This window comes from Aegilops tauschii, chromosome 1 (genome assembly GCF_002575655.3).
Source record: "Aegilops tauschii subsp. strangulata cultivar AL8/78 chromosome 1, Aet v6.0, whole genome shotgun sequence".
Lineage (NCBI taxonomy): Eukaryota > Viridiplantae > Streptophyta > Magnoliopsida > Poales > Poaceae > Aegilops > Aegilops tauschii.
The window spans coordinates 422,212,833-422,225,340 of record NC_053035.3 but is presented as its reverse complement, the minus strand read 5'-3'; the positions used below and the strand labels follow the sequence as shown (position 1 = coordinate 422,225,340).

Genomic DNA, 12,508 nt, shown 5'->3' with positions numbered 1-12,508 from the left:
TCAAATGTTTACTACAAAATCTTCAAATGTGTTTTTCTTCAAATTCTCACACACTAAACACCTCACATGTCATCTGCTCTTGATTCGTTTCTCTAAGCATCACTTTTCTTCAAGATTCCTCAATTGTGTGGATCTTCGATCTATACAACTCTGGAACCTAAGACAAAGAACGCTTAGTGAAATTCTTCAAGACTCATCTGGTCAAATTCCTCAAACTTGTTCTTATTGAAAAACCTTCTGAGAACGCATATGACCTCTCCAAATTCCTCGCAACTATACTCTGTTCACAGGTACTCATGTTCGCTGCTGAATCACTAGGTTCTCATCAACTTAACTCATTTGCAGCGTTCCTTGAAGAAAAGTTGCATACTTCTTCAGAGAGTTCAATTGTTCAAATTCCTCAACTAAAGAAAATGGCTAATGAAAAGAGGCCATAGAAAGGAGGAAAGAAGCATGAGGTCAATACTGCCTTTGAAATCCCTGAGGACATTTATGCTGGATACTGCACACCCCCTGAGGAAGATAAAAATCAGCGCAAGGTGCGCATTCAGAGGATAGAAAGGAGATGGGCAAAAGAGTGGAGGGAGTACAGGTATGTGACTCCAAAATACATGAAGAAATTCGCTATTACTCCTCCATGCTCAAGACCTCCATTGGCACCTGGCCAAGAGGCAGATCCCACTAGCATCAAGCTCGGTGAGGATTTTCCTGAAGAATGGGCCAAGCGCCAAGCCAAGTTGGCCAAACAGGCAAAAGATGCAGTGAGGAAATTCAACGAAGATTCCACTGCTGCTGCTGCTGTTGAGGCCTCTGTACGGCCGAAGAAATCCATGGCAAAGAAGCCTGCGCACAAGCCAAGTGCCTCTTCGTCAATGCCCTCATGGCCAATTTCCTCAGGTCAGCCCTCACGGCCAATTCCTCAAGCCGCTCCTGCTCCTCCAAAGTCCTCAGCTGCTCCGACAAAATCCTCAACACCTGTGCATCTTGCCACATGCCAAAGGACTACAGGCATCTCTATTGCCTCAGGAGCTTCAGCTAGTTCCTCAGCTGCACCAAAGTCTTCAACAGGACCCTCTCTGCTGAAGACAAAGACAACTGCTGGACGAGGCTCTTGCCCAAGTCCTCAGAAGAAGCAGGTCGCCTTCCAAGTACCGTCTGATGAAGACGAAGCTGATGATGAAGAACTTGCTGAAATCATCAGAGACAGGCAAGTCAGGGCCGCTAGAGCCAAGGGCCCAAACATTCCTATGCCTGATTTCAAGTTGACACCTGGCCAAAGTCACATGCTGACCCATTTCATCAGTGAAGAAAAATGGAAATATGAGAAGGCCAGGCAACTCAAGAAAGCACAGTACAGGAAGGAGAAGTTCCTAAAGAACAACGTTGTCTCTATGACAACTGATGAACTTGTAAAGCTCCAGTCTGAAATCAAAGTCCTCAGCGATGATTTCAACGCTTACTATGCTGATTGGAAAGGAGCCAAGGTCAGGTTCGTCAATATGACGAAGACACTCACTTCAAGTGCCGCTGCCCCTGTGCATATTGAAGTCACTCCGGCTGAAGCATCTGCTCAGCAAACTGAAGAACATGCCAGCACCGCTGATGACAATCAGGCAGCTGAAGATAATGTGAGTTCCAGGGCACCCACTAGCGGTGCGCCTGAAGAAAATGAAGAGGTCAGGGCAACTGCATCAGTTGTGCCTGAAGAAACTGCACCAAAATTCCTCTGCTCCACCTGCGCCTACTCCAACTCCAATCCTTCCATCTGCATCTGATGTGAAGAAGACCAAGGCTGTAGAGCGTGCAGCTGTGAAGAAAAGGAAAGCATCAGCTTCTTCAGATTCTTCTGCTCCGAAGAAAATGAAGCCTATGACCAGCTCTTTTGCAAACCCGATTGATGATGTTCCAATCTCCATCATGCCATCAAAGGACCTTGTTCCTTTTTGTGAAGAATATGTGATCCCTAGCGGATCTAATGAAGAAACTCCTTCTGCTGCTACGTCAGAGCAGATGGATGAAGAAATTGAAGTGGATGAAATCCCTTCAACCCCAGTTGTTTCCTCGCATGTGCCTCAGTTTACTGCTGAAGAGGCCGGCGTTGAAGAAATTGAAGATGAAGATGTGGACATTGGCTGTACCACACCTGTGATGAATGATGACTTTTGGGAAAGTCAACACCCCAATTCTCCACTCTTCACTCCACTGCAGCAAATTCCTCAGTCCCCAGTCACTACTGTTCAAATGGGATCTGATGAAGCTCATGAAGACATTCCAGCCGCTAGCGCTGAAGAAACTGAAAATGAAGAATTCAAGAACCAGGCTGCCACTTAAGAGGAACCAGAAATTCCTCAGCCTGAAGAACCTGAGATTGTGATTCCTGAGGTTGTGATGCACTGACACTCCTCTGCCCAAACCAAAGGATCCTTTCTCCAGGAAGCAAAAATTCAAGACTGATGCCTTCTTTGGCGAGCATGTATTCTTCACTGATTATAACCCTTATGACTCTGCTTGCATAAGGAAGAGGCGTTTCTGGACTGCCAGCCAAGCAAATTTCTATTCCTCGGTGCTGTTCAACAAAGAGAAAGTCTTCGATCATGAGCACATTCCTCATGTGGACATGGAATCTCTGCCGTGCTTCGTGCCAGTCCTCAGTGTTCTTCACGACGCTGGACTGTTAAATTTCTGCACTGACATCTGTGATTGGAATGAAGAACTTATTCTTCAATTCTATGCAACGCTGCACATCACCGGAAATTCTGAAGATGTGAATTCATGGGTGCTGGACTGGATGTCTGAAAACACTCACTACAAGGCACCAGCTACTGAATTGCTTCGTGCCTTACCTCTCAGTCCGCCCCTTGAAGGTGCTTGTTGCGTCTACAATGAACCTGAGCTAACCGATCACTACATGCAAGTGCTGATGAAGCCTTTGAAGCCAGGTCAGACCTCAAGAACAAAATTCCTTGTGAAGGAATTGTTGTATGTGCCTCGGACTGTCTATCGCATTCTGACGAAGACATTGAGTCCAATCAAGGGCCACGACTCAAATGAAGAAGAAGTCATTGGCATCATGAAGAATCTGCTTTTCAATATCATTCATGGCATTCCCATCAACTTCCATGATTTCTTCATGAGGACTCTGGCTAATGTCGCCATGTCACCATTTGAGTTGAAGCCTTATGCACCTTGGATTATGAGATTCATCAGGACAAGTTCTTCACTCAACTATAAAGCTGATACACTGAACCATTGCAGCTACTTGCCCCCAATTAAAGTCCTCAAACGGACATTTTCCTCAGCTGATGAAAAGGGCAAGGCTACTGCTGTAATTGATGAAGGCACTCGTCCATTGGATGGACAATTTTGCAAGGCTGCATCCTACTCCACCAATGATGACTCTGCCACCCATGACTCTGCCGCCAACGCACCCAAGCAAAATCTTCAAGGCACAGCACCCAGGGTGATGACTGACGTGAGCTTCTCCTCAGTCTTCACCAGAAGGTTGATCGCAATCATAAATGGGTTAAGCGTAAGTTTGGTTCAATTCTTCACAACATGACTGCTACCCACAATGCAGTGAAGAAAAACCACTACTACCTTCATGAAATCCTCAACCGCACCTGGGCTGTTCTGTCTCAAGTCTATAGTGAAGAAGATCTGAAGACAATGGGTCTCAAGGACGATCTTGACTGGGCTGCACCTCCTCCGAAGAAGTACAAGAAGGTCAAGGTTCCTTCCTTGGTGGCCAGCTCCTATTCTTCATCACGTGACACTGATGAAAATGAAGATTTGGACGACATTGCGGCAGGCCCTACTCCAACAACCGACCCCAACAACGCTGACGCTCCTTCATCACCTTGATATTCTTCAGGGGCGTTAGTCCTCATTTTCGATCCTTTTGGTCATTTGATGACAAAGGGGGAGAAATTTGAGTTAGTCTTCAAGCGGGTCTATTATATGGGCGTTTTTTCCTAAGTTACAACTCTCGTTCTTCTGATGACTTTGTTGGATCGAGTTGTAAACTTAAACTTTATGGTGACCTGATACTTTTGATGTTTCTTCTGCATGCCTATTCCTCGTTAATGTTATTGCATGCATGCTGAATTACATCAGTCATCATATTTCATCATGCATTTCAAATTCTTCATATATTATGTCAAATGCGTGTATGAATTACAAGATACAGGGGGAGATCTCCATGATTCAACTCTTCAAGTGTGCATTGCTTCAAAAGCAAATTCCTCACTATGCACATCTTCAGGGGGAGTTCTTCTATATCTTGCAATCAAATTCCTCAATATCAGTATTTACACTTCATATGTTTATCCCCGTTGAAAACTTAACGTATATTGTCATCAATCACCAAAAAGGGGGAGATTGTAAGTGCATCTAGTGCCCCTTAGTGATTTTGGTGTATTGAAGACTTATAGGTTAAGGGACTAATGCGTTTGTGAGTGTACACAGATCTATAAGTCTATGAGGAGTTTGATAATTACAGTGAAAGTCGAGCCCTAAAAATGAAGTTCTTCGACTGAAGACTTTGGATTTCTGAAGACTTTCTGAAGACTTTGAAAGTGAAGAAATTAGTGTGACCTTGAAGACTTGGTATTCACTTAAGGAATATGAAGCGTGAAGACTTTTGTTTTCGTAGTTTCATTTTCTCTTTCTTGAGTCATAGGAAACACCGTACTGTTAAAGGGGGTCGAGGAAATACTAAGGAAAAATTTCCATGTGATGCTCAACTCAAATCCTACACCTACCAATCCCTTCGAGTGAAGCCATTGGAAATCTCATACAGTTCAGTCATATTCTTCAGTGACAGAGACGAAGTTCTTCTGGTCTCTGAGGAATTTGTTCTGACTGAGGAGTTAGGGATTCGCCAGTGCGGATTGCCTACACAGTGAGGAACATGATAGCCCTGAGGAATTTGAACCTCAAATTTCCGACCGTTGATGTGCTATGCGCCAGCTGTCCCAAAATATCTACCCACCTAACGGTCATATCATTGAAGGGCATTTATGCCTTATCATGCGGGCTGCTCCCTAGGCTATAAATAGCCGCCCCCTACAACCACTAGCTGGTTGGCTGCTCCAAGAGAATCTGACACTTGTCATTTGAGAGCATCCCATCCTCCGAGGACTTTGAGCGAAAATCATCAAGTGAGGAAAAACCCAAACCCAAACACCTACAAACCCAAAGTGATTGAGCATCACTGAAGAGATTGATTCTGCGTAGATCCGACGCTTGTTACCTTTGAAGACTGTGCTTCTTCCAGACGATTAGGCGTCATGGTCTAGAGCATCCAAGAGGAAGTTGTGGATCGCCGAGTGACCGAGTTTGTGAAGGTTCGGAAGTCACCTGAAGACTTACCACGAGTGATTGGACGAGGTCTGTGTGACCTTAGTTCAAGGAGAATATGGTGAGGACTGTGTGTCCTCAGGTTTAAATACCTAGCCGCTCCAACCAGATGTACAACTGAGACAGCAGTTGGAACTGGTCTACCAAATCATTGTCTTCACCAAGCTTACTGGTTCTATTTCCTCAACTCTTTCATTTCCTCATTCCTGTGTTGTGCAATTGTTCATATCTGTGTTTCAAGACTTTGACTGAAGACTTTCTCAATTTCCTCAGTTCAATTTCCTCAGTCTGTTTGTCTTCATCCTGTGTTATCCTATGTTTACGCTTTCTGTACTCTGTGCTTGTTTTCATTTCATCATGATGACTATGCTTGTGCTCTGCTATGCATACTTGTGAGTACTTATTCCGCTGCAAGTAGTTCTTCGCTAAGGAATTTCCTCACCCACAAATTCCTCGGTGAAGAATTTATAAAAATCGCCTATTCACCCCCCCTCTAGTCGATATAACGCACTTTCAGAGACGAATAGCTAGCTCGTCAGCTCGGCCAAGAAAAGTTGAGGATGATGTAAGCTCTCACCTCACTTTTGCGTAGGCGAGGATAGTTGGCTGGCTCGCAGAAGCAATAACCCCGAAGACCCCAGAACTTCGGAAGTCCGGGATGGAAACGGGAAGCCACGGCGCAATAAAAATAAGCGTCGTCACAATGGCGATGAAGCCGAGGATATGACAGTGAATGCCGGATTCAGTAACTCCAAATTCGGTTAGTGGAAGAAACCCTCTAAAGGGAACAGGGACGGCCCGACCGCACTCGACAAGATCCTGGATAGGCCTTGCCAGATACATGGCACCCAGGACAAGCCTGCCAACCACACCAACCGTAACTGTTGGGTGATCAAACAGGCCGGCAAGCTCACAGCCGAGGAGCCAGGCAAGGGCCCCCGTAGCAAGGACGACGATGAGCCTCGCAGGCCGAACAATGGAGGCCAGAAGCAGTTCCCTCCTGAGGTAAAAACAGTGAACATAATCTACGCACATATACCTAAGAAGGAGAGGAAGGGACCATGGTCAGAACTGTGCTAGGGTAGCCAACACGGCTGGATCCAGGAAGGGTGCATTGACCTTTGTCGGAGCCGCATGGGGGTTAATCACCACTACTGGATTTGACAGAGTGTCGTTGAAAGTTTATCTCTTAGATACCCCTATTGGGTTTTGGCGATTAATGGAAAACTATTGAGAAGACTAATTGTGTATCATGTTTTATTCAGGATTACAGTCCTTAAAGTTGTGTGGATATTATTGTGACCCCTACCTCAAAGCTTTCAAGATGGTGTCTTCCTCAAGTTTTTAGATTGTAATCTATAAGCTTTTAGTGAATCCAAGATTCATGTTGAGTTTATGACAACCGTACTATCAAGAAGGGCACAAGCAAAATTTCTTTGGCATGAATTCCAAGACAAGATCTTAAGCTAGTCCTCAAAGGAATCCACCTTAGCCACTTTACCGGTATGTTCAACATTCTCGGTACCACTTATTTTCCTACCCGGTAGTACCATGCCTATATAGAGTAAGTCCATTCCCAGCAAACTCAGTTTTCCATAGGTCGGAACTGCCACTGATGTTTATAATGTTATATGTTGAGCCACGTTTCCAGTGAAACTCTTCCTGTTAGCTTCGACGCCTTCGAGCATAACATTTTTCATGGAACTTTCGAGGCCTTTTCAGTTTGCCTCTATATTAGGTCACATTATAGTTCTAGTACTTCCGTGCACATCCACCTGGTACCGAGCAACTGGCTTTACTCGGTTCTTTTGGGTATATTCTATTTCTGTAGAAAAGAGCCGCAGTTTTGTTGTTCAGAGCCTTTGCTTCATTTTACCTCTTAAGTTCATAGTACAATATTTTCTCTTAGGTTTTCGATCGAGACATGCTCTGGTCGTTCAAATATTTGAAAATGTCCAGTAGTTCAAAGAAGTTTTCTCCGGTACTGTTGGGCTAGTTACTTTTTCAAGTAACGATTATATTTCTACGACCTCTATATATAGACTTGGACCAACATTTTGGAGATCACCTCATCCCATCCCAACCCCCACAAGTTCAAGTCTAGATAGTCTCGAGGCAACAAAGGATGAAAGGAAGTTGTTGGGTGATTCCAACAAACTTCCATGATTCTTTAAAGGGGTCAGGCTCCTCTCTTCTTCTTGAACCCCTACACCTAGTGTTCCTTTTTTCTTATACCACTCATATTGTGTGTGTGTGTGTGAGAGAGAGAGAGAGAGAGGGAGATCCTATGGGTACTTGAGAAAAGCTTTGCTTGAGGATCTTTTGAGGATTTCTACCGAGTGACTTTGCTTTGCTTGTTACTATTGGAGGGGGTGCGCCTCCTAGATGGTTAGGACTTAGGAGTCACTTGAGAGCCATTTTCATGTACATTGTGAAGGACTCAAGAGTTTGTGAGGGCTCAAAGATTTCGTACTTCGTGAGGATGTACCCCTTAGTGAGGTTTCTTGATGCACTCCACGGTACAATAGGTATGTTTTCCTTGGTGGGCCACTTGGTGGGCAATATAGCTAGGATCCTTGTGATCCTAGAATCATTTGGTTCAAAGCTAGCGTCCATCAATGTGGAGTGGGATAGCACCAACTATTCAAACCATGGGGAAAAGAATCCAAACCCATTTGCGTTTGCATCCCCCAAACTCAACTCTTACTTTCTTGCAAGTTACCTTATTTTTTGACAATACCCTTTCTAGCTTGGTTGTTAAAGTGTTCCTAAGTACCAACATAGAAGCTTGTTTCTTAAAACAACCAACTTGTAAAATGAGTGTGGTTTTATTTTTATATGACTATTCACCCTTCTTCCAGTCCTTAAACATTCAATCCTATCAACCTTTGACCATGCCGGAGCCACGCAGGGACGGCCACGCAACCAAATCCATGTAGGGATAGCTAGACTGGTCAAATCGAGCAACAGGCGGTGAGCACGGTCGGATGTTGGTGGGCGGTGGGAAGAGGGTGTTGCCATCACGATAGCGGCAGAAAGAGAGAGGGTAGAAGGAGTGAGTTAGAGCTCAAAGTATACTTATATAGATGGACTAGGTGGGACTTTTGGGTGTTGTATTATTCTAGCTGGTTGGAATGTCAGACCTACCTAAGAACGACTATGGTCGGTTGCCACAAAGCAACCGACTGTAAAAAACTTATCCTAGTTGGCTGGAAATTCCGACCGGCTCAGTGAATTCTCTGAGGCGGTTTTGATTTTTCAACCGACTACAATAATTTATTGTTGGAACAGGTTATTCTTATATAGTTCCCTGAAAATATCGCAGGTGTACATTACTTCTATACTATTTCCCTTCGTGAATTTTCTCTCTGGTCCGACTTAAAAGCTAGGATTTGCACTAGTGAGGTATTGGCACCATGTGGAGGCAACCACCTTGTTGCTCGGTTTTTGAAACACAAGTGACTATGATGAGATTATAAATAATCTTCTTGAGAGTGAGGGAGTTGCGCTGGTGTTCATTGTGAAAACCTTCACCTTGCAAGCATCCCAAGTTCTCCAAAGAAATATGAATAGAATCAAATGATTATATAGATGAGGGACTGAGATAAGTCCTAGAGAGTGTCGAGATAGCCCCCTGGAGAATGCCTATGAATTTCCAAATCCCTGTGGAGAGTAGACAATGGAGGAAGATGTGGTCACAGTCTTCCACATGGTGATCACAAGGCATGCAAATACTATTGGGAGCGATGTAACTTTGTTAGGGACTCTGTTGCCCCAGACTAGCATATCAATGGGGTTTCATCTTCTTTGTGGAGAACGATTTTGTATGTGTTCTTAGTGGGTAACGATAAGCCACGGATGAAGAACCAATCATCATTGTCATCGGAGGATAAGAAATACTACAACAAACACATCAATGCAAACAACTCTACATAAGAAACTACGATATAAGGGGTTAATGTTTGCATTGATGTGTGTTTGTTGCAGTATTTCTTGTTCTATGCCCTTTTCGATTCTCACACATGGTTTTTATTCAATTATTTGACTAGCCAGATCAGCCAATGAAAGATGAATTTTTTTGTCAGCCAGACCAGATGAGGCCCAAACGCCAAAGTCACCCAAACACGAGGCAAGATAAGGCACCTAGAGCTGAAGGGACTAAGGATGTGAAGACATATGGCGGACAACCTGGTATTGGGGGCCCAAATCCATAGGCCAAATATCAAAAGCAATCCTACCACATGGATGCCAAGCCCATTTTGTGGCCACTCGCCCGGTACTAACAAAATTCAGAAAAGAAGACCAAATCCCCAAAATGGACGATAGAGAAGAATGGAATCCAAAAGTACAATCTTGTAATAACAAGCATGCAGCCTCACCGATGGAGATCAGTAGAGCGGTGGTAGCTAGGGTTTCTTAAATTTGCTGATGTAAGTGTTACCATTTGAGTTCCAAACTATATAATGGTGGTGTTGGTATGTTCAATTATTTTTTAACGTTAAGTTGCCTGTGTATGTATTTGATTCAGATGTTGTGTTTGACTCCAAGTGTTATACCAGCATTGCTGGTTCTATCACCCCAAAAAAAAAAGAGCATTGCTGGTTCTGTTCGTGAAGATCTATTTCACTATATGACGCCAGTCCTGTGGTCATTGTTCTCTACACTTCGGCGCTTCCAATTGTCACAATCCGACCTTAGCTCAGTTGGTAGAGCGGAGGACTGTAGTGTTGCAGATAAATCCTTAGGTCACTGGTTCGAATCCGGTAGGTCGGAAATTATTTTTTGTTATTCAAATTCCCTGTGGTACCCGCGAAAAAAGAGCGTTCCCAATGATGCTGTGCCCTATTCAATTTTTTATTTATTTTTATATATGATGTGCGTATGTTGTTTCATGTACAAACCCCGTTGCTATAAGGAACTTAATCTGCCAACTCAGCAACACACTATTTTTCCGGGTGCTTCCTACAAAACTGTACTGATCAAAACCAATACATGTAGCAGTCCAAAGGAGCCAGACATTTTAGCAGCTTGTTGAGCTCCTGAGATGATAACTTAATGGAGAGGGCATCCCGCCGGGGGACTCTCCTGTGCATCCACAAACGAACAAATGCACTGAGAATCTACATGGGTGATAAACACAAGTTATAGGTTCCTTCTTTCAAGAAAGGCTATTAAAGAACATAGACTTCAGAATCACCAACCTTGTGAAATCACACCCTTTGGCTGCAATAGGCACTTATCTGGTTCCTCCGTGCTATATACTTCCTCCGTTCACAAACATAAGATGTTCTTATGTTTTGTGAATCAGATGTAGGTATACAGCACACTTTTTATGTTTCTTTTCCACTCATTTCAGTCCGTATGTAGTAGTTTATATTAAAATATCCAAAACATCTTATATTTCTGAACAGAGGAGTAGATCCGATCTCCTACACTCCGTTCTCCATATATATTCCTAGTTCCGGTGCCATGTCCACAAGGCATATGTGGAATTCTCCACATTTCTTGGCTGAGAACTGGTACAAGAACATACACATGACACATTCCCTTTTGTGTCGTACATCGAGTGAGGAGCGAAGAGGAGAAGGAGAAGGTGAAGTGATTACCTCTAAAATGTCGCCGAAACTGCTTTCCCTGAATGCGCTCCATTCCGGCTGTCATTCCCAGCAAAAATTCCCCTTGGCGGGACCAGAAGTGAATGTCAGATGGCAGACTCCACCAAATTCAGGGTGGTTGTCACCCGATGAGGGACACTTTCCAGGGTCATCTGCATGACCAGTGTCGGTTTTCTCAATGTTACTGTCATCCCCAATCTTAATGTAAACCGGCCCGCACGGATCCAACACATAGTTGAGCACCCGATTCATCCTTTCCTATGTGTGTACCTTGATTAATCAAATGTAGAATCAAAATAAACTAAACTTGTTCAGAAGAAAAAGAAGGAAAAAAGGTATTAAGAGCAGGTTTGCTCCGCTTGCCAGCTGTAATACTTATTTGATTTTGTACTACTTTGAGTCCTTTTAATAAGATGGCTGCATGCATCGCTCCGATGCAGAGACCGGGGGCAAGCCTCCTTTTTCAATAAAAAAAGAGCAGGAACTGAGGGGAGTACGATTGATTAATCTAGATGGGGGAAAAGAAAGCAAAGAGATCGAAGGAATTTAGTCTGAATCAAAGCATTTACCAAACAATGCATATGCTTACATGTCCTGAGAAGACAATGTTGACCCCATATATTGGTAGAGGAGTCCTTCTAGTTCTTGCCTCATGCACTCAAATTCCTGGTAGTGTGAGGAATAGCTGTTATACCACGGCGAGTGCCAACAAGCGACAACCCATGGTGTGACTCGTCGTTCAACTTTCTGCAGATCCTTCTCCAACCACGAGTACTGAGCTCCTATGCACAATGATATAACTACTGCATGTTAGTTACTACTATCATCAATTCAGAATCAATATGCAAAGTATAGTTGGTTTACAAAATGTTGCAAAGTATAGTCCATGGCCGTCGTAAAAAAGAATGTTGCAATTTATCAAGGGCGCAGGCCATTCATCTAGAATTCCAGATGAAACGTTGGTAAGTTGGTTAACATATTAACTGTACGATTGTAGTCGATGTAGGCACCAAGCCATGATGAAGAGTTTTTTTAATGTAAACACCCCTTTTATTATAGGGGTAGGGGGGAAAGGGATAACCACCTAACTTAACGTAAAGTGTGTTCACTGTAGGCAGATCAATTTGAAATCCACCCCCCCCCCCCCCCCCTACCAACCTCGGTTACCTTCAGTAATAGAACACCTCCATGGAGGCGACGGCCATGGATGGAAGTTCTTGTCAGGGTCAACTTTTTTAGCTGGCGTTCACATTTACAAATAACACGATGATTTTTTTGCAAATCAGCAGGACTTTTTTTAAACATGATGAACATTTTCTAAAACCATGATCAACATTTTTTTAATATACAATTCACATTTTTCAAAAGTCATGAATAATATGTTTAGACTCGATGGATATTTTTTAAATAATAAATGACAACCTTTATATACGTGATGAACATTTTTCAAATGCACACTGAACCTTTTCTAAAGGTATGATGAACAAATTTTGTACATGATGAACAATATTTTTAAATACACAAACATGATGATC

General features: G+C 43.4%; 1 non-coding gene and 1 pseudogene across 1 annotated transcript; one reads left to right on the top strand and one right to left on the bottom strand.

Moving 5' to 3' along the window:
• Nucleotides 1–10,046: 10,046 nt before the first annotated feature.
• On the top strand, nucleotides 10,047–10,131 carry TRNAY-GUA (transfer RNA tyrosine (anticodon GUA)). Its single transcript is given in 2 exon segments — nucleotides 10,047–10,083; nucleotides 10,096–10,131. It is a non-coding gene; the product is annotated as a tRNA-Tyr (tRNA).
• An 84-nt stretch (nucleotides 10,132–10,215) lies between these two features.
• Nucleotides 10,216–11,987, bottom strand: LOC109787047 (purple acid phosphatase 15-like; annotated as a pseudogene).
• Between the last annotated feature and the right edge of the window lie 521 nt (nucleotides 11,988–12,508).